Source organism: Penaeus monodon, chromosome 19, assembly GCF_015228065.2.
Source record: "Penaeus monodon isolate SGIC_2016 chromosome 19, NSTDA_Pmon_1, whole genome shotgun sequence".
In the NCBI taxonomy this organism is placed as follows: Eukaryota; Metazoa; Arthropoda; class Malacostraca; order Decapoda; family Penaeidae; genus Penaeus; species Penaeus monodon.
In genome coordinates, this window is record NC_051404.1 from 17,785,193 (window position 1) to 17,785,414 (window position 222).

Below are 222 nucleotides of genomic sequence, written 5' to 3' on the forward strand. Positions count from 1 at the left end.
TCGGAATACCCTTTCGAACCAAACACCGAAATGAAATGAGACGAGACTCCTGGGGAAGAGGGAGAAAGAAGAAGAGGGACATACGTGAAGCAGCCAAACACCCCCGTCGATGGATGAGGGTGAAGATGTGTGAGTAAGACTCGGCGAAGAGGCTGTTAGAATGCCTGAAGAAGGCAGGAAGACAAATAATAGTGTGGAGAGTTATAGCAGAGCCACAACAAA